This window comes from Astatotilapia calliptera, chromosome 3, assembly GCF_964374335.1.
Source record: "Astatotilapia calliptera chromosome 3, fAstCal68.1, whole genome shotgun sequence".
Lineage (NCBI taxonomy): Eukaryota > Metazoa > Chordata > Actinopteri > Cichliformes > Cichlidae > Astatotilapia > Astatotilapia calliptera.
The window spans coordinates 78925522-78947133 of record NC_137424.1 but is presented as its reverse complement, the minus strand read 5'-3'; the positions used below and the strand labels follow the sequence as shown (position 1 = coordinate 78947133).

The 21612-nt window shown below is 43.2% G+C and overlaps 1 long non-coding RNA gene across 2 annotated transcripts; it reads right to left on the bottom strand.

Annotated features, from left to right (window-relative positions):
- Positions 1-10543: 10543 nt before the first annotated feature.
- Positions 10544-16634, bottom strand: LOC145426120 (uncharacterized). Of its 2 annotated transcripts, none has more exons than XR_013906880.1 (4): positions 16593-16634; positions 15760-15876; positions 14961-15106; positions 10544-10704 (listed from the first exon to the last, which is right to left on the bottom strand). It is a non-coding gene; the product is annotated as an uncharacterized LOC145426120 (long non-coding RNA). The 2 variants fall into 2 exon arrangements; XR_013906879.1 differs by lacking the exon at positions 16593-16634 and adding an exon at positions 16260-16301.
- Between the last annotated feature and the right edge of the window lie 4978 nt (positions 16635-21612).

The window sequence follows — 21612 nt, the reverse complement described above, 5'->3', positions numbered from 1 at the left end:
GGGAGCTAGTGTGTTAGCGCAGTTAGCTCGTTAATGTGTTGGCCGTCTAGCCCCATGCACGGGGCGATCGGCGGTAGCTCGTTAACGGAGATTTGCCGATAATTGTGTGCTGTAGTTCCTCACTGTGGCCACTGGAGGGCAGTGAACACTCGTCGCACTCTACAGTCAGCATCACACAAACATTAAACCTGCTGATGTACCTGTAGTGAGACTCTCCTATTCATCTTCTTCTACAGAAACAGCACTGCACCTCTTTTAGCCTCCATTTAAATTGCTAAATTCTCATCTTTATTTGTAAGATGTGTGCACATTCACAGCCTAACCACAAACCAAGAGATGTTTTTTAATCAGTGTAAACTCTGTTAACATACTGACCGAAAATAACAGAATGAAATAACAATAGACTGAGTAGTTCTCAAATGACAGAGAAGAACCACAATATATACCCACATAATGAAGTTACGAGTAATAACAGATGAGGACTGTCACATGATCATAGAAAATGATTATTACAACAGCATAACTTACATAAAATATATTCTCACAAATTGAACCATGTGATTGAGCTCAGGGGGCATTGTTAGATGTACTGTTACCCAACAACTTAACTAAGCAGCAGAGTTCCCCTCAGTGATAATTGTAAAACTACAGTAGGTCTGGGCACTAATGACGAGGCAGCAGTTTTAATATTGTTCAAAGCATAAATTTAATTTTAGCTGCAGTTACATAAACATGTTTATGGTTTCAGCAACTAGTTTTTGTATTTTTATCCACATAGAAAGGAGTCTGTTTAGGTCATTTCGGATCAGGAGGCACCTCCTTGGTGAGCTGTTACAGACATGTCCCACCACGACGCCTCTGTGCAGACCCAGGATGTTTTATACACATACTTGTGATCACACGGCATTTATGCTTGTTCTTAATTAAACTTAAGATGCAAAAGATAATTATCAACAAAAAAGTTTAAAGTTCAGATAAAGATGTTTGAAGGTTAGCTGTCACAGCAGCTGATCTGCAAGCAGCGCTAAAATTCATGATTACACAAAAAAAACCCCACTGTCATGATGTTTCAGTAAAGTTTATTATTCAGATATAAACTGTGTAAAAGATCACGTTTGTTCCTGTAGCAATATGATAAAGTGAACAACTGGATTATGATTTGGATGCAACATTCAGAAGAGCATTTTGTGTAAAACTCTGCCACAGGAAACATGAGGAGTTACCTGCTGTTACAACCTCTCTGGTAAGTGGAAAAGGTAAAAAGGGTTTATTTATATAAAAGTTGATTTACACACTGCAGTTTCAAATGTGTCTGTAAATAATATTCTAACCGAGACATGAAGAATAATATTATTTGAATATGAATTTAAAAGGAAAAAAACGTAAAATTATGATTTACAATCAAAGTAGAAATCTTGTCCCTTAACAGTCTGAAAAAAGCTAATTTGTTTTTATTTTGTGAAAATCCAAAAGTGACTCCTGTCAGACTTTTTTTGGTTATTAATGCCTATTATCAGACTTGAATGTATTTAAACTAAAACCCTGCATTCAGCAGATCAGATTATCTGAAACAATTATGTTAGACATGATACATATAAATGATGTAAGTTATTCTCTATTCATCTAAATATAATATGATCGGATGCACTGAAACTGGCTCAATAATCAGCAGACTGTGTAATGATGAAGTAACACCCAAAGCTAAGGTCACATCAAGCAGATGGGACAGGAAGTCATTCAGCAACCTCACCTGTATAATTATTAAATAATATTATATTACCACATCTATTTAAAATAACTATATTTTCTGTGTCTTATCTTAAAGAATAAAAATGGTGACCAGAGGAAGAAAGTGACTTTAGCTTAATTCATGAGATAAATTAAAATAACTTACACTGAATTTCTGCTGAGGCTGAAAGTGAAGAGAGCAGCACACTGCAGTCAGTGACAAAGTGAGAAGTTGCAGTTTGGCTTTGAGCTTTTGTGGTTAGTCACAGGAAATCCTTGCATCCAACATAACAATGAATCGACCAATCAGCGAGTCTTCATGAGGGCCTCAGTTAGATATGTAAACACAGCTGATTTACAAGAAGTCATGTGTCCATGGCAGAACTCGATGTACTACAGAGTATAGTAAAAATTGTTTTTCTATTTTTTTGTGCTTGTCACACTTTAATGTTTCAGATCATCACATAAATGTTAATATTAGACAAAGATAACACAAGCAAACACAAAATTCTGTTTCTAAATGAAGGTGTTTGTTATTAAGAGGAAAAATACAAGCCTTCATGGCCATGTGTGAAAAAGTGATTAATCCCTAAACATAATAACTGGTTGAGCTAACTGAGCAGCAACAACTGCAACCAAGGATTTGCCATAAGTGGCTGTAGGTTTTTAAAGCACCGTGCAGTGTTGTAATTCAACCACATTTGTTTCAAATCAAATCACTTTTATTGTCACATCACATGTGCAGGTACACCGGCACAGCACATGTGAGTGAAATTCTTGTGTGCAAGCTTCACAAGCAACAGAGGTGTGCAAAGTACACTACAACAGTGGTTCTCAAACTTTTTTGCAACAAAAATTTGCAGCATGTGCAGCCACAGGTGGGAGGCCTTTATGTGTAAACAGGAAACTGCAGTCAGAGCTGCTGTGGATCCCGTGTCACTCTGTGACACCTCACCATCGGAACATCTCCACACAGCAGCTTCCTCCTTCCTTCTCTTCCTCTTATCCAGAGTCGGGTCGTGGAGGCAGAGCATGAGGAAGACTTCCTGTTTCCTCCTTCATGAAGAGGCATCGCTCTGAGAGTGCTGATCATCATCAGATCAATACTCTAATCATTTATGGACTCTCAGACACTCCAGCTACAGATTTCACCGACATCAAGTAACTAAAGTTACTAAACATCAGTAAAGAATAAATGTTTAGGCTTTCAATCAGACAAACATTAACAGTAACCTGTCCCATCTATCAGACACAGAGGTGAGCGATGACATCATCAGCAGAAATAAACCTGAATCCAAACAAACTGTTCGTCTCTGAGCCATGTGATGTCAGCACTGACCAGCAGAGGGCGTCAGAGTCACATGATTGAAAACAAAGGCTGTGATTTTTTTGTCATGCTGTGATTTTCTATGTTTGTCTAAAGAATTAAAAAACTGAGTTCAAACCGAGCATGTTTAACACAAACCTCTAAAGGAAGGACGTACATCATCACGTGACTCTTCTTCTATCACTTTATTCACACTTACAGACTCCTCATCTCCATCCCTGTTGTCTCTTCTTGCCTCCTCTCTTTTGTTGTCTCCTCGCGCCCTTAATTTTTAATAAATTAGGTTCCTTATTTCTGTTCCCTCTTTATGCCTCATTCTCTCCTTCCTCCTTCCACCATGTCTTCCCCACTCACACATCCTCACTTCTTGTCTCCAGTCTCCTTGTTAAGATAAGATAAGATAAGATAAGATAAGATAAGATAAGATAAGATAAGATAAGATAAGACTTTATTGATCCCACGACAGCTCAGGTACAGATATCAGAAGGAAATACAAAAATACAAATAAGTACAATCAATTAAAAAAAGTAAGATAATACACTATAAACAATTGTAGCATACACAGTATGTGGTTTTAATCAGATGAGAAGTTAAGGCCACAGGCCTGAAGTTGTGCATTTTTGGCACCGGAACCACACAGGAAGTCTTCCACAGTTCAGGAACCTTCTCCAGGCTCAGGCTCAGGTTAAAGATGTACAGGGCCACCTGACAGAGCTGGTTGTTCCTTCCTTCTTTACTCTTTTTACCCTTTTCTTCTTTCAGCTCATCTCCTGCCTCCTTGTGCGTTCTTGTCTCAAAGTTTCCTTCACCCTTGACTCCTGCCTCATTACCTCCTCTCTCCTTGTCTCCTCAATAATTTCACTCTTCTTTAATCTCTTCTTTTCTGTCTCCTCCATGTGTCTCCTTGATTCCTGCCTCCACGTTTCCTCCTCCCTTGTCTGTGAGGTTGCATGAAGGTGAAACATGTTCAACACAAACTGATTCTTCACACACATCTGGTGCAAATGTGTGTGTGTTGATGAAGTGTAAAATTCACAGCAGCCTAATTGAATTAGACACACACTCGTTTATCCAGCCTGATCTTTTCCAACAGATGTGAGCAGATGTGTGTGTGTGTGTGCGTGCGTGTGTGTCTGTGTGTGTGTGTGTGTGTGTGTGTGTGTGTGTGTGTGTGTGTGTGTGTGTGTGTGTGTGTGTGTGTGTGTGTGCTCTCAGCAGTCGGTGAACAGTTTAAAATAATATTAGTGCAGCTAACGACAAACACACACTCGAGTCGTTTCATGGATGATTAAAAATAATGCTGAGAGAGCAAGACCAGCTGCACGCGATAGAATAGAATAGAATAGAATAGAATAGAATAATAGATGATGTTCTCCATGGACACAAAGCTGACACGTCAGGTTTCATTATTTAAAGTCAGCATTTGTTAGTCTGTTGACACAGACACACACCGAGCTGCTGCTCATCACACGGGAGCATCAACACACAGTAACACAAAGAGCATGAAATGATCTGAAACAGGCAAATAATGCTAAAATAGATAAACTGAAGACACACAAAATTGACACAGGCAGTGAAGAAAAGGGAGAAAAAGAACACAAAGACAAACAAACACAGAGACAGAGCATGACCATAAATGAACAGGGAGATCTAAAAAGATATAACAACAAGAACAAAGATAAAAACCTGCAGAGTCAGACATGCACTCAATCACAGTTACACACAGGATGACCACAAGCTGACAAAAACACCACAAAGAGACAAATACATGACAAATACACGAGAAACACAAATAAACAAAAGAAAAACCCACAAAATATAAAATACGATGACAGAAACAGAAACAGGTTTGCCCACAGTCGAACACAACAAATGTTGTCAAAGTGGCCTGATGACTGAAACATACACAAGCTCAGAATGAGGTCATTGTTTGATGACATCACTTTCCAATGTCATCAAACAAACAAACAACGAGATTTAAACCAAAGTACACAAAACAATAGCGACACTACAGGACGGATCAGGTTAATTCCTGGATTCTTCACTGAGTGTGGAAACTCAGCTTGGTCTAATCGACTGACATGTGTGCGCGTGTGTGTGTGCGTGTGTGTGTGTGTGTGTGTGTGTGTGTGTGTGTGTGTGTGCGTGCGTGTGTGTGTGTGTGTGTGTGTGCGTGTGTGTGTGTGCGTGTGTGTGTGTGTGTGTGTGTGCGTGTGTGTGTGTGTGTGTGTGTGTGTGTCCTCAGCCTGCTGCCAGTCTGGTTTCTGTAATAACAGAAAAACAAGGAGCTGTCTGTCACCATCAGACCTCCAACTTTAACCCCCCCCCCCCTCTCTCTCTCCATTCCTTTTGTAACTCGTCCCAGATGTGGGCGGAGCAGAGAAGGAACATGAGATGGAGGTGACACGTGTAAATGCATGTGAAGTCCTGCAGTGTGTGTGTGTGTGTCTGAAACCTGAGCCCTATCAGTGATTGATCATGTGATCAAATCAATATTTCATGTGGACACTCACTGCTTTTAAATCATGTGATGATTGCTATGGCAACCATCATCAGCTATGGCAACCATCATCAGGTCAACAACACTGTAAACCTTCTCGGTTCAGATCCACACATCACCTCTGATGTCATGACATTTAACATTGTGCCCCGCCCCTCACCCTGCTGTCACAGAGTGAGGGGCGGGGCACACCTGCACAGGTGTTGAGCCTGACGCTACAGGTCTGTAGCATCTGATATCCAACATCAGTGTGTGTCATGTATGTTAGCAGGATTATAGACCAGAAAATACAAACTCCTGCAAAGGTTTGATGCAGACAGATGTGTCACATGACAGCACACACAGCAGCTAGGGAGGAGGAAGAGGCATGCTCATTAAAATCTGGTCCAAACAACACACAGGAAGTGACCTCACAACCTCTTTTACTGTGAAAATGTTTTCCCTTGTGTGAGCTGGTGCATGAGCGGAGACCCTGTGAGCGCTGAAGTCTCTGCTGGTCATTATTTGTTGGATCCCAGGAGTTTGTAGCTCGGCCGGGCTTCAGATCCAGCTGCAGGGATGTAATTCTGCTCGTCGCCGTGACGACTCTGCATGTTTTAGCTGGTGAATGTTTTTTATACTTTTTACTTTGTTGTAAAAATAAGCATATTTAAAGGTCCAGAGTCAAGTTTGATCCCAAGTTTGAGTTTCAGGTTTGCATCTCTGTGCTGAATCATGTGTTACAAGCACAAACTGCACAGTTAAACATTAAAGTTCATATAAAAATAAGAAAAGTCCCAATGATTTTTTATTTTATTTTAGTGTTTCACATTTCCAGCGTTTGAACAAACTTGGGTAAGAAGCTCTGGATGAATCCCAGATTTGCCATTAAAATATTCAGTAAACCTTCAGGAAGCTCGTTTCGATGCCATCAGCTTGCTGTGGCCTCTGAGGTGAAACTCGGGCTTCAGTCGACACCTCGGCTGATCTCAGGTCAGAGTGTAAACACTGATTCATAACTAAGAGCGACGAATCAGCAAACACTGGACTCTGTGTCGGCGTGCTGAAAGGCATGATGGGAGACGTAGGAAGCCCCAACCTGGACCCGGAGCAGGTCAGCAGACAGCACAGCGACATCACTTCCTCTTTGAACAACGGCAGGAATGTGGCAGCAGGGAGGAGCACAGGAACAGGAAGAGGAGCCTCCTCCCGCAGCGGCAGGGAGGGGTCAGAGGTCGCACGCTGGTATCAGGGGCTCACCTTTCAGGCGTTACCATGGAGACCACACGGAGCCCAAAGTGCTTCCAGCTGCGAGAGCGAGTTTGTCTTTCTGCCAATGCTGTGAGTTTGAGTTCATCTGGACGTGGAAATAAGTCAACGCTGTAAACACCCCCTCCCACACACACACACACACAAAGTCCTCTGGGGCCTCCCGCCCCTCCTCGCTGAGACCACCAGGAGAGGCAAACGTCACAGACACTGTGCAGAGACGATCAATTAGACGATCTGCTGGATGGAAGAAACATACGGAGGCTCAATAACGCCCCAATTACCGAGCGGACGCGGGGGAGCTCATTTCCAGCCCACTGAGGGTCCGAGCCCGAGCTCTGGAAACTCCATCACGCCATCGCAGCTCCTTCAGACTCCACAGCGTTTCACTTATTTCATTATTTACAGTTAAATCCACCTACATGTAGTTTCCACTCCTCCAATCAGAAACAAGAGCTGAACTTCCTCTGCACGTGCTCAGTACGACTCCTGCAACAGGATCATCTGAAGTTTGACCTGAACAACTGAATTTTTCTTCTGTTGTTTAAAGTTTAATTGTGTGCGACTCTAAATCCAAGCTGCTGCTGGCCGACACACCGGACAGCAGTCGGTGCTCCATGTGTCGACGCACTGAGTGTGTTTGTTTTACACTCACTGATGAACAGTTACAAATGACAGTAATAACTCAGAAAACAGGAGAACGTCTAACATCAGCTCAACATACAAGAAACAGTCTGAAAATAATACGACCTTACAGCAGTAATCGGATTACTCACAGGTTTAAAATTATTTATACTTTTAGTAGTAAAACTTAATCTGAAGCTCACGACTGCAGTTTTAGACAGAACATTATTATTATTCCAGGAAATTCAGTTTTATCCAAGTTTTTTTCTCTTATTAAATTTTAGAAATAAAATCATTTAAAATGTTCACTTTTTAAATGTATGTTTACTAATAACACTGATCCACTAGCAGTACTAGCATCCAAGACTTAGTCTGAAGCAGGTTAGCTATGACGCTACTGTCACGTATACACAGTCCTCAGTTTAGACGAGCTCACACAAAACACTAAAAACTGCCTGAATTAACCATGAATGACACCATGAAGCAAGTACTTATAAAACCTTTATTAACACACTCACTGACAACACATTATGAGCTGTGTTAAAGAAACAGATTCAACTCTGTTAATAATTCAGAACCACAAACAGCTCCTAAACAACCTGTTTGTACTTGGTGTAAAACTTTATTTACAAATAGTTAATCAGTCATAAAGTATAAAACATTGTGTCAGTAAACATGCTACATGTGAGCTTATTAAACAAAATAACTATTTATGTCTACGTTTATAAATGACATGTTACGTAATGGTTTATAAAGGATGAATTAAGTGTTAATACCTTACTAATGTTGAAGAGTGACTGTGAGGAGCTGATCAATGATGTTAATGAGAGAGGAGGATGGAGGACAGTAAGGGGGAGGTGAGGGCAGCTGTGCGGAGGATGAAGAGGGGAATGGTGGTGGGTCCACATAACGAACCTGTGCAGGTTCAGAGCGGTGCAGGAGAGAGGACGGTGCACTTTCTAACCACTCTATTAAACACATCATAGAGAGCGGGAGGACTGATGTTAAAGAACAGTGAGAGCTGTGGGAACTACAAAGGGGAAAGCTGATGATGAAGATCTGAGAAAGAGCTGTTGAAGCTCAGTGAAGAAGAGGAGAAGATCAGAGAGCAACAGTGTGCCTTCATGCTGACAAACAGCTCTACTCAGGGATGTTTGATGAGATGATGGAGAAGTTTAGAGAAGGTCGGGAGTTTCACTGAGTCCTTGTGGAGCAGAAAAAGCAGATGACTGGCTGCTGAAGGCTCTGCTTGATGGGAAAACCTGCAGGATTTTATGTGGATATTTAAATATCCCTGACGTGCATGTATCTGTGCGATGGAGTCTGTGGATGCAGTGAGCGCTCCACCCTGCTCTGCAAACATGGTGCTTTAACATGGCAACAATGCTTTAAAAGGACAAACACTGACATCACGATCCACACTGTACCTGCAGCTGTGGCTCAGGTGGCATTGTGGGTTTCCCACTAACTGAAGGGTTGATGGTTCAACAGCCGGCGCTGGCGTCTGTTCATGAGCTCTCACACAGTAAACATGATATCTTTATGCTTTTTCACTCTCACATCAGTGAAGGTGAATTCCTGCAGCTTCAGCCTGAGCGTCTGCCTCTAAATAGTTGTGGTTTTTAAGCCTGACGCTGGCTGGCGTCTACTGGGGACTTCACAGAGAGCCCAGCGGAGACAAACAAAGGTGCAGGACAAAGAAATGTGTGGTTTCATAGAACAACAGCTGAGAGGATGTGGTGAGAAACATCGACAGAGCTGAGCACTGAGTTTAGTCTGATCGGTGTTACTTTGTGTTCACGGCTGAAACACGTCCACTCCCACTGTTGGAGGGTTTCGAGCATCTTTAGCGTGATTCTGATGACACATGTTTCTGTTTTTAGGCTCAGCCGAGTGGAGCCAGAGTGTTTACCCTGCCTGACGTATGGCGGTTTGTTTCCTGAGAGAGTCGGTCCTGTCTGTCTGTCTGTCTGTCTGTCTGTGGCTCGGAGGAAGAGCGAGTCAGGAAACCGCGCACAAACACACCGACACTCACAGAGTCTTTGTTTCCTGTCTAAATAAAGGTGGTCGCTGAGGTTTTGTGGCAGCCGGAGGCTCTGTTGTTCTGATCCGTCCTTCAGTTTCGTCTCCCTGTCGCATTCCTGTCTCTGTTATAGAGAGCCGAAGTGAAACCACCACTTCAAATAGACCTCACAATAACACACTGATAGAAATCAGCCCTGAGACCATTCTGCGTGTTGTCAGTAGAAGAAACCGAATCGCTGTGTGTGTTTGTTCAGCGAAACATTTTCATTCTGGGAGTCCACTCGAGGAGCTGTCCGTGACTCACACTTTCAAACTGGATCCTCGTTTATCTCACAGGCCATCCGGGTCGTTCTCATTCCCGAGCCTCACAAGTGTCCTTCAGTGTCCTTTGCTTCAAACATGACCTCAGGACCCTAAAAAGGCCTCATTGTCGCTCTCACTGGTGTCACATGGCATGCACTTTTCAACTAAACACACAAAATCTGAAAATCTCTTAAATTAAACACTCTTTCTGTGTCATTATCATAAATCAAACTTCACTCGGTCTCCTTATTGGTTTCTGCACTGGCTTCCTCTGCCTTTCACATTTGATTTGGAGTCTTTAGTGAACACTTTTACAGCCCATAACAACCTCAGATCCCTTTAAAGTGCATCCACACTCAAATCCACAGACCATATAAAAGAGACAAACCAACTGGTTCACTCACACGTTCTCTGTTTAAAAGTTGAATTAAATTATTACATCATATAAGAGTTTATTCGCTAACTGAGTTTGACAACGCCACCTCCACTTCAAAGAAATCTTCAGTAACACTGGCTAATGCAGCTAACGCTGGCTAACAGCAGCTAACAGAGGTGAACAGTGGATATTGGTGGCTAGTAGCAGGTAGCAGGAGCTAACAGACCTCATGGTTATTCATAAAAGCTGACAGAGGTTAATGATGTGTAACCACAGCTAACAAAAATTTTCACAGGTTAACAATAGCCAACAGGAGCTTACTGAATAATGACAGCTGGGATAAACCGGGGTAAACATTCACTACAGAGAGTTTGAGCTGACATGAGGTGAAAATGAAAAATATCACAAACAGTTAAATGAAATATTATTTATTTAGGGTGGCACTCTAAATTGCCCATAGGTATGAATGTGAGTGCGAATGGTTGTTTGTGTCTATGTGTTATCCCTGCGACCTGTCCAGGATGTACCCTGCCTCTCGCCCTAAGACAGCTGGGATGGGCTCCAACCGCAACCCTGAAGAGAATAAGGGGAAGAGAATGGAGAGATGGATTATTTATTTATAAATACTTTGTAATAACTAAAGATTTCAATATTTGATACATATCTGTCAATGTTAAATGCTGAAATGGTTCAAATATGTTAAAATATAGTGTGCACAAGAATGTTTTTATGCACACAGTGTATAGAACAGGAGTAGAAACTTGCAGCTATTCAGGGGTAAAGTGAAATAAGGATGCTATAAAAATACAGTTATCATTAAAGTTCATATTTCCTTCCTTCCATCTGACACATTATACACTTTATTATACTTTATTAATCAATAGAATAAATACCAAAGCTTCTTGTTCTAAGTTGATGTAATCTAAACAGAAACTCTGACTCTAAAGGCTCGGTGTAGAGACTGAATGCCTTGCTGCAGGACTCTGTGCAGGAATTTAAATGTCTAACCTCACTCTGGAGGACCGCCTGCACTCAAACAATGTGGATGTTGAGGTCAAATGCTTGGGTTTAAGTGGAACGGCCCTTTAATGTTTTTCCGTCTGAGTAGAGCAGAGGGGGTCAAAGGTCAGAGCTGATTTTGGCTCCTCTGATTGGCCTGTTCAGGCGGGAAATGTGTGTGTGTATTTATGTGTGTGTGCGTGTGTGCATGTGTGTTCTTGGCACAGTATTTATGAGCGCACACACCACAGGGAAATTCCATAAGTCACACACACTTACCCATGTCCCTGCCTTTCTATCAGTGTGAGGACCATGGTTTGTTTAATGCTTTCCTGGGCCATTCAGCCAGAGATGATGTGTTTGGGGACACACAGGTGTTTCATATAAGTTAACTAAAAAGTCAAAGTGTGAATATAAATGTAGTTCAGCTGAGAGCACAAACATAATCCCTTTTACACTCTCAAAAACCACAACTAAAGCCACTAAAAACTACAGATCTGCTAAACAGGAGAGAGGTACTCACACAGATACCAACACCAGCCCACACACACCCATAAAAATATGCTGGATTTGGTTTATACATGTTATTGTTGGCCTGGGTGTGTGTGTGTGCGGTGTGTTTAATGACCTGTTGGACAAAAGGAGTTGAAAAGAGCAAAAACACTCACAGAGCCGGTGAGTGTGTGTAGGTGTGTGTGTGTATGCATGTGTGTGTTGAATCATGTAGATTTGAAGAACATCTGTTCGACACATGTAATACTTGAAGACAGAGAGATGTTAAAAATCAGTTTAGCTGCTTTCACTGACTCAGCCTAACTCCACCCCTTATCTAAGGGATCCAAAAGAAGGAGGGGCCAAAGTCAAACCACCTACAAATCTGTCGGTGCTAGACGTTTTTGTTTTTGTGAATGGCTTTGGGTCACATTGAGGATTAAATGCGGGCAGCAGGAAACTGTTAGAGTGCAACTGTTTGCTAACGGTCTGTGTTTGCTGAAGCAAAATGCTAGTTCGCTAAATATTCATAAGAAGGCAATCTGGAGGGGCTGCGTATGGGGCTCAAACAATCAGCTGCACATTCAGTAGACACGTTAGCCTTCTGCCACAAAGACTGCTAAGTGATCCTAATTTATGGTCATCCATGAACTGAAAGCTTACACAAGGGGAGTTTTATGCTGTCCTGTCATTATCTTGGCTTATCCAAAGTCAGGTCATGGTGGCAGTAAGCTAAGCAGGATATCCTTCTCGATGACATCCTTCCCGGCTACACTTTCCAGTTCCTCCTGGTGGGATCTTGTGGCACTCTTGGGCCAAAGAAGAAATACAGTCTCTCCATCATGTTCTGGGTCTATGCTGGGGTTTCTTCCCAGTTGGGTGTGCTTGGAGCACCTCTAGGGAAGCAGGAACCAGAAGGAACCAAATACCTGAACCGTTTCAACTGAAATGGTCCGTATAAAAGATGTGAAGTGCCATAAAACTGTGTTCTTTATAATGGCCACTGGGGGGCAAAAAGAGTGTGTCTAGATCTATGGATTGGTCTCAGTCACTAGTTTGAAAAGCATAAAACAGAGAGTGATATTTAGAAATTGTGGTCCTATGAGGGTTATTTTGGATGTGCCAACTGGCCAATGAGCAGTGCAGTGATGCTGGCTACATCACTCTTTGTGACGGAGCCAAAGCTTACAGTCAGTGAATGGAGAGCATATTAAACAGAGCCATAAAGTGGTTTGAGGTGAGCAGAGACAAAGTTCTGTAGCACCACCAATATCGGTGAGAGATGCTACAAGACAAAACCCTGCAGCCACACAACGTTCACCCTGCTGCATCTACCAAAGAGACCAATGCATCCAAGAAGAAAAGAACCTCAACAGTCCAAACTGGGACCTTTAAAATGTTATCCGAAGGTTCCCAGGGCGTGTGTGCAGTGTTGTGTGCATAAATAACTGCTAATATACTCAAATCTGTCTTTAGTGCACTGCTGTTTGCTTCATACGTAGAGACTTGTTTACTTTACAATCACAGACTTGTAAATCATGATATTGTCCACTTCTGCCTTTCCTGTATTTGAAACTTTACACTGACTCTGTGGAGTGATAAAGCGCCGAGTATATTTGATGTGAGAGCGGACTTTCTTTCCTGGCTCAGAATGTTAAACATTTACAAACATGCTGCTTATACAGAAATGAAGGATGTGTTTCTTCTTCTAAATCAAACTCTTGTGCAGCCAGCTCTCGGCTCGGTGCTCGTAAACTCTCTATCACAGTGCTGTGAAAAGGTTTGTGGGCTTCATTAAAGAGCATCCACCTCATGTTATCCTGTCCTAAGCCTCAATACTTCTTCACATCTTCCCTCTTATTTAAATCTGATAACTACATTCACAGTTCAGTGAGAGTCTGCTGTCAGGTTTCCCCTCTGACCCTGGTAGCTCTGGTTTCAGGTTCTGCACATGCTTCAAATGAATACATTCACATAGCCTCCTTCCCTGCAGATGTCTGTGACCTGTATTAACTGATTTGTGTTTCTGAAACTGTTTGTAATGATTCCTGGTGTTTGTGTTGCTCTGTTGCCTCCTCGTGTTGATCGTCCACCTTTAAGCTTTCTTTGCTCTCAGCTCTTTAACCTTTCAGTGCTCCTTGTTTGGGTTTTGAAGTATCAGCTTATAATTAGGTCATCGAAAAATGAGGTTTGTGAAGTGTCACATAAACAAAGCATTGACTTACTTCCTACTTCCCCGCTGTGCTGGCTGTCAATCAGGCAGACATGTTTTATTTAAACATGTCTTTCACTTTCACTTTATCTTTCACTTTATCACCTCTTCAGGTTGTAAATCGTGTTTTTAAAAAGTAACTAAGTAACTAAGTAATTAATTACTTTTCAAAATAAGTAACGGGATTACTTTTTGGGGGAAGTAATCAGTAATTAGTTACTGATTACTTTTTTCAAGTAACTTGACCAACACTGATAGGGACTAGAAAAGCACTTTACAAATACAGGCCATTTACCATTTAAAGGCAGTTCTGATCTCTTTATACTTTTTATTGACCATGTGTGAGACGGGTTTATCCAAATTTCCCAGCTGCAGTTGTCTTCAATAAGTCAGAAACTGAAGGGCTGAAGGGTTTATAAAGAGATGATCCTGAGTAACCACCATGGTTAGGGTTACCCCTTTGGATGATTTGCTGTTGGTGGACGTCAACTGTCACGGCGGGGTACGACGGTGTGTTTTAGGTGCAGACCCAAAAGCAGACAGAGAGGGAGATGAAACTGAGTTGCAAACAAACGAGCCTTTAATGTGGCTGATAACATGAATACAACTCAAACGAAGGCAAACGGGGGCGAGAGCTACAGTAACTGAAAACCTAAACTGGGAAAACTAAAACAACTGAGACAACAAGACTGAAGAACTATGAAATGAATATGACAACTCTGACTATGAATGTGAACATGGAGGGAGGCAACACAGACTATTCGACAAAGACTGAAAGAAAACACACAGACTAGATACACACAGGAGGTGATCAGGGGAAGTGGAGACACATGGGGAAGCAGCTGACCCAAATAAACATAATGGCACCACAGAGGAAATTAGCACTAAGCATGATTATCATAGAAACAAGACTTTCAACATTAAAGATGAAACAGAACAACACGAACTTAACATGACACATGTACAGAGGGTGAAGACACAAAGGGATCGAAGAACAAAAAATGAGCAACATAAGAGCTAATAACTAAATGAACTTAACATAAACAATGAATTTACAACTCAAATCTAACTAATAATAGCAACAACCAGAGCTTAACATATCTTCAATAATAATATAAGAAGTCACCAAATCAACCAAATGCAGACAGAAGTCTCTGCAGTCTCAGAAAGTCGTGGTGACGTCAGCATCAATGTCATCATAGTCTTCATTGCATCCCTCTTCATTCCCTCTTTCAAGCGTCGCCATATCCATGCAAATGGCCAGTGAGCGTTCTGTCGGTGTAATGGGAACCAGTGAAAATGACAGTAAAGACCCCAGCAGGTCATGTGACTCAGCTGAGACGTTTCAGTAGCACTTTATAATACAGCGTAGGATCCTCTAATTAAATGGAGCAGCAATGTAGTTTATTAGAATCACAATGTAATTATATTCACTTACAGATCCTTAAAGTAGGTACACTGCAAATACTAACATGTCAGGTTTTACAGGAAACAATAATAATAAATAATAAAACTAAAAAAAACTTAAACACTGTGTAAGTGATTTAAATTATGCATAAGAAGTGCTTAAGTAAAAAAGGACAATCTATTATCAGAAAAACCATCATGCGTGTCAACATCATAAATATTAAATAATGATGTAAAAGTTAAGCGACTTAATAATACGACATGGGCCCAAAGTGCAGCATACTTATGATGTAAGATGGAAAACATTGTTTGATTTTTGCATTACCAGAATATGAGGCAGTACTTTAACTTACGCACTAATTAAAGGTAGTTAGAATATAACGATTTCTTTGCTTGCTGTAAAACCTGATTTTAAGTGTTTGTGTGTTTTGGAATTTCGAATGAAATTCATTTAAATTCTATTAATTACAGGACAATTACAGCCCAGGCTGTGCTACACAGCGTCACGGAGATTATACCTGGCGGGACTGCTTTGTAGATCGACACCATCAGGTAGGTGGAGACAAAGTACGGAATGATGACCACTAAGTGGAGGAAAGCCTGTAACGGCAGGAATGGAGGCAGGCAGGCGAGGACTGGAAGAGGTAAGGCACACACACACACACACAGACACACGCACACACACACACACGCACACACACACACACACACACACACACAGACACACACACACACACACACAGACACACACACACACACACGCACACACACACACACACACACACACACACACACACACGCACACACACACACACACACACAGACACACACACACACAGACACACACGCACACACACACACACACACACACAGACACACACACACACACACACACACAGACACACACACACACACACGCACACACACACACACACACACACAAACACACACACACACAGTAAGTGTATTTGTGTTCTTGTAGGAGTCTCACTGATTGTTTTCACTTCCATCGACTCACCTGCAGAAACAGTCAGTGCAGACAGCAGCAGCACACACGCACACACACACACACACACGCACACACACACACACACACACACACACACACACACACACACACACAGACACACACACACACACACACACACAGACACAGACACACAGACACACACACACACACACACACACACACACAGACACACACACACACGCACACACAGACACACAGACACACACACAGACACACACACACACACACACACACAGACACACACACACACACACACACACAGTAAGTGTATTTGTGTTCTTGTAGGAGTCTCACTGATTGTTTTCACTTCCATCGACTCACCTGCAGAAACAGTCGGTGCAGACAGCAGCAGCACACACGCACCTGCAACAGGAGGTCAGAGGTCAGTGAAGGTCAGAGGTCACTGAAGGAAGTTTGTACAATGTTTTGCATGCATTGTATTGGAAATGACTAAACATCGCCCAGAGCACATCTGAGGCCTGTGCTGTGGGGTCCTGATACGCCCCATTGTGCGCAGCCCACGCTAAACAGAGAGGGGTCCACAGTGGGACCCACTGTCGGCCTGCAGCACATCCACAGTGGTGCCACAGGTGTGGGCTGCCCTGCTGAGTGTCCTTCAGATCCCGGGTCCTTGGTGACATAGCTTAAATCTCCTTTACAGTCCTGTCTCTCACAAACTGCACACTCATGTTTGCTGATCAGCAGTTTTCAGCTATTCCAGACTGCTGATTGGCTCGTGCTGCTGGCTGGGCGTTCCGTATCTCTGGAGTCATTTCCCTCTTCCCATCAGTTTGTCTTCCTCACCCACAGTCTTCAAATCCCAGCTGGAAAACTCTTCTCAAAATCTTCTAACTGACGTGCGCTCGCGTTTTCCCAGCACACCTCTCATTATTTTATCTGTATTTCTTTGTCATTGTTACTTTGTTTCTGCTTATATTAACACTGTTTGTGTCTTTTATCTTTATCATTATTAAACTCTTTGTTTTGCTTTGATTCTCTGCTGATAGCTTTGCTTCTGTGCAGCACTTTGGTCAGCATGTGTGAGTGACAGCCTCTCCCGATGTGATAAAGATGAATCCACGGTGAGAAGAAGCCCCGCCCACTATCTCCAGCTCCGAGAGAACTAACCAGTTTCACATGAAGGGTTTGAGGTCAGGTGGAGATTCAGATATTCCAGGAGAGCTCTGCAGAGCTGGACGTCTCTGTATCACCCCATTGCTGTTTGTAGCTTTTATCTGTGATTATTTTTACATTACTTCCTCTTCCTGGTGAGCTCTGCTGCAACTTCGACCTACGCAGAGCAACAGCAACATCTGGATAATTACAAGCATCTGTGTGATTTACTGAAAACCCTTCAGTCTGTGAAGCCAACACCTGACAGACAAACACAAACCAGGTACCACAAAGCCTGTGTAACACACCCTGCACTCACACGTGTGCGCAGAGACAGAGTTGGATGTAAACGACATGCTGAGAGGTTTAATCAGTGTGAATCCAGAGCACAGAAACACTGTTTGACTTCCTGTATAAACTTTGCCATCAGAGCATTGTGAGGTCACACGCTGGTAACACTAAGGACAAAGCTGTACGTGCTGTTTTGATTTGGATAGAAGCTTTAAATAGTTTTTAAAAAAACATAATGGAAGTGTGATTTATTAAGAAAACCTCTGAGTGTTTCCCTTTTAAGGACACACACAAAGTCATTTACAGTCATTTACTGGCAGCGGTGATAAATGTGCACAAATATGCAGCCAGCAGCACATTTATGAAGCTAAAGTCATGTTTTTGGAATTTAAGAGTTGAACAAAGGAGTGTCGGAGCTCTTTGTTTGACTTACCGAGGAGCAGATACACTGATGGACCCTTCATGACGTCTGCGTCACGAATGAATGCGAGTTTGAGCAACACAGTGACACCCTCAGTCCGACCACTTCCTTTCTAATAAGGGCTCAGTGTACAGAGCTATAGAGTGTCAAATTATGATGCTGTGTTGTCACAGATAACGAGGGGTGTCCAGGCCTCGAGGGTCAGAGTTCAACCGCTGTGGTGTGTTTCTACAGTGCTGTGGTCAGTGTGTTCGTGTAACAGTAACGAGTCAGACATAATACAGAACCTGAGAAGATATAAATTCAATTCAGTTTCATTTGCACAGCACCAAATCACAACAGCAGTCGCCTCAGGGTGCTTTATCTCGTAGACCCGACAATAATACATGCAGATATAACAGGAACAGAAGAGTCAGGAAAGGCAAACTACACAAAAGCTCATCAGTGAGAACACAAACCAAAGAGGGACGTGGGATCACTGAGCAGTTCAGCCACAGCATGAGGCTCACACCAGCACACAGCCTGTCCACAGCCAGCTGCTGATTAATGCAGACTCAGTGTGGGCCTGCAGCGTACCCACAGTATGGCCACAGTCTAGGTGTGGGCTGTCCTACATGTGCCCCACGGTACGTTGCTGTCACCAGCTGGTCTGTGTGGACCAAAGTGTTGCTGAAAACAAAGCTACTTTGCAGACGGGTCACCACGTGACAGCTGTTTGCACCACAGGCCCTTCCTGATGAAACAGGACTGATGATTCTTCTCAAGCTTCAACCAGCAAACCTTTGCTTCATGATCCACCGTGTGAACCACCACACTCTGCAGCACTGTGATAAAACATGTTTCCTCTCCACATGAGTCACATTGCCCTGTTCGTTGTCTCCTTGTTAAAAACGATGTGCCCGCGTACATGTCCATGCAGGCCCACAGTGGGCAGGTGTGCGTGAACTGTGCAGCTGTGTGAGTGGGTGTGGCCACACAGGGCTGACAGCAGTTTTGCCCTCTGGGGTCTCTGAGTTTCCTCGCTGTGATGTCCACAGAAAACCATGATGGAGGCGCTGTGGGCCCACATGGGCTGACCCACAACGTCCACTCAGGGTTCTCTGTGAGCAACCATTATTCAGTTTTATTTATAAAGTGCCAAATCACAACAACAGGTGCTTAATGTTTTAAGGTAAAGATCTTCCAACAATACAGAGAACCCAACAATCAGATGAAGGAAACACTCGTCTGTAACAGGAAGAAACCTCCAGCAGCACCAGGCTCAGGGAGGGGCGGGGCATCTGAGAGACCGGCTGGGCCGAGGGGAGGAAGACGGGACAAAGACGTGCTGTGGAAGACAGCCAGAGATTAACAATAACAAAGTCCAAAGTGGGCATTCCTGCCACAGGGACCCACAAGGGCATAACTGCTGTGGGGCCCACAAAGGCTAGCCTAACCCACCCCACGTGGTTTCCTGTGAGCGAGCTCACCATGGAGTGCCCACAGAGCCCCCTCTCAGGGGTCCCGAAGGGCAAAACTAGGAATTGTGGGACAGTTGGATTTTATTTCCATGTAAACGTGGATCATGGTTCCTTGGAGGGTTTCTCTCAATGTGACCTGAACTTTGGTAGTTGTGATCTAAGTTTTCAGATGTCTAATCATGGTCAAATATGTAAAATCATTCAAAACCATCGAGTCCAGCTAACTTAATGGAGGTTTTCTTGGCTGGTTGGTGGATTTTATGTAAATCAGCCAGTCTGAGTAGTTGTTAATGTCCAGGGTGAAGCCTGCCTCTCAGCCTGTAGCTGGGACATGCTACAGCCTCCCTGTAACTCTGAACTGGAGAGGCAGATGTGTTACGGTTGTTCAATGTGAGGCTCAAACTCTCCCTGACACTGCAGCAACACAAAGTCACAGCGAGAGAACAGAACTCAGACTGTTTATCCCAAAGTATGAAAACTTTATTACAGCATTCAGAATATTAAAGACGACACAGATCAACGTATTTTACATTAAGCATAACAAATCTAACAGCAATGCAAATATCAGAATAAGATAAAAACATCCTTGAACTCATTCAACACCTGAGACCTGTGAGGACCTGGTCACATGCAGCAGGAGCAGGTCTATCATGTTTGCAGTCTGAATGCAGCGACGGTGCTCGCTGTAGATCAGAAGTCATGCTCGGTGATGACATCAGCAGCGATGTCATCATAGTCCTCGCCAAATTCCTTAGTTTCTTCATCAAGCCGGGCCGTCTCCATGGAGAAAACCAGAGGACGTCCTGCGGCGAGTGAACACAGACTAAACACAACCAGTTTAAACAAACTCCCAACTCCAGTTCAAGTCCCAGAGGAGGACCGGCTTTAGGCTTAATGGCGCTTGGCCCGGTGCCGACAGGCATCACCTCTGACTCTGAGCTGTGTTATCCTGGCAGGACGGTACCATAAGGATGTTGTGTAACTTCAAGCATGTGCAGCTCAACCTGCCAACCTGCTTCTTAAATCCTGTATTTTGGGCAAAGCTGATCACACGCATCTTTTATCCTTATATCCTACGAAGTAAATAAATCACACTTCTCTCCGTTTATTCACATGGTCACGTAAATAAAAGAAGAAGACTGTCTCTTCGATCAGCTCTGATGTCACCTTCAGAAAACTAGTCCCCAAACAGAAGGACCTGATCTACAGACTCCTACCTTTGTGTGAGTCCTACCTGCACTCCTGCAGCCTCAGCACCTGCAGCACAAACATATCTGCTGTGAAAGATCAGAGAGACTCGTACCTGCAATCAGTCTGCTCTCAATCGACAGCATCACCACCGTGGAGAGGGCAAACGGGAGGAAGACCACTAAATGTACGACCGGCCACACCGAAGGAGAGGGAGGCACGTAGGCTAGAGCTGAATGACACACACACACACACACACACACACACACACACAGACAGACACACAGACAGACACACACACACACACACACACACAGACACACACACACACACACACACAGACACACACAGACACACACACACACAGACAGACACACACACACACAGACACAGACACACACACACACACACACACAGACAGACACAGACACACACACACACACACACACAGACAGACACAGACACACACACACACACACACACACACACAGAGTAAGTGTATTTGTGTTCTTGTTGGACTCTCACTGATTGTTTTCACTTCCATCAACTCACCTGCAGAAACAGTGACTGCAAACAGCAGCAGCACACACACACCTGCAACTGCAACAGGACAAAGGTCACTAAAGGTCAGAGGTCATTGAATCCAGCATGATCTAGGTCAGAAACCTGATTAAACTTTTCAAATGTGTGAAATGTGTGTATTTCCTGTCTCTGCTGTGATGTAATTGGATCCTTTTCCGTCACATTGAGTACTTGAATGAGACCAGGCTGATCATCTATCGCCTCTTATCAGGAAGCCTTTGAGCTGCTCCCTGTTTTCATCTGCCTCCATCTCCTTCTATCCCAGCATCCTCCTCTGTCACACCGA